We start from the raw sequence: 1,365 nt of genomic DNA on the forward strand, positions 1-1,365 counted from the left end.
TAAGAGAGAAGGACAAATTCTACAAAACGAGACACCGCCTCTAAACCTTCAAATCCTGCCCATATGTGGGCAGGATTTGAGAGTATAGATTGCACAAGGTGGATCATTAGTAGTTGGCCTTTTTGTTCCTTGTGATTTATTTGTCACATCTGAGGCCTGAAAATAATTTCTTGGTCATCTATGAATCTCAAAATTTTAGGAGACAGTGGAAAGTAAGGGTAGTGTAGTCACATGTGTTTTGGAAAGGTTCAAATCTCTGTCATGGTTTGCTACTTTAGTGTTATTGTGGTAGAATTTTATAGCGATGGACCTCCTTTTAGTACAAGCCACTTCTGCTTATCCGCCAGTACTAATATACAGCATTGCGTTTTTTCTTTGTTGGGAGCAAGACTCGTGGCATATAACCTATGACTGGAAAAGAAACAGTAGAGAGAACTAACCTGCCAGATTTGAAAAACACAAACCAATAGTTTAGTGTTTAGTGAACTGGCAGAGCAGAAGCTTCCTTTTTTCTTACATTGGACAGAACAGAACAAAATACACATACACGGAGAGATACATTTGGTGAAGTACGATGTGCGCCACCTCTCTATTCAACGTCTGCAGACCTGAACAGAGGTTTTTTTTTCTTTGGGGGTAAACAGAGGGGTTTTTCATCGGATAAGGATTACTATTCCTAGTTACTACAACATCTTAAGTCTAGTCTTGTGCGAAAATGTGACTGATAAAGCAAGCATCATCTCCAAAAGTCAGTTTTAGACAGAATGTCCATACTACCAACATGGAAACAGAAAATGGTTACTAAAAGAACAAAGCAACAACAATTCATCATAAGCAAACAATTAGGCAAAGTTTTCTCCAACCAGATAATTCTTTTGTAGAAGGATTAATTGCTTTCTTGGAAACAGTATTTATAACATTTATTGGAACATCCTTGGAATCTTCAATTAGAACCTTAAACCTTGCCGTTATGCTACTCGTGAGACAGCCACATATAACTTGGAGGCGGATGTCGAGAAGGGAGACCGCCGAGGCTGAGGCGGAGAAGACCACGCAGGCGAGCGCCAGTTCGACGGAGGGGAAGGCAACATCGCGGAAGACGAGCGCATGGAGGCGGGTCCAGAGGTTGCGCCATCGGCGAGATAGGACGTTCGCGCGCACTGCGGTGTGGATGCAGCTGAGGCAGGCGAGGACCAGGAGGAGTAGATCGTCTGGGAGGGCGCTGATACAATCCGCTCTGCCGGCCGACCGCGGCGAGCCGAGGCGACGCCCCGATTGTAGCAGCTTCAATGATCGATCTCGCTGGGGTATTAGGGTTTCGGGCTGGCAACAACGAGGATCAATATAAAATCAGACGTGCGCACC

The sequence above is a fragment of the Triticum aestivum genome, unplaced genomic scaffold (assembly GCF_018294505.1).
Source record: "Triticum aestivum cultivar Chinese Spring unplaced genomic scaffold, IWGSC CS RefSeq v2.1 scaffold42856, whole genome shotgun sequence".
Classification (NCBI taxonomy): domain Eukaryota; kingdom Viridiplantae; phylum Streptophyta; class Magnoliopsida; order Poales; family Poaceae; genus Triticum; species Triticum aestivum.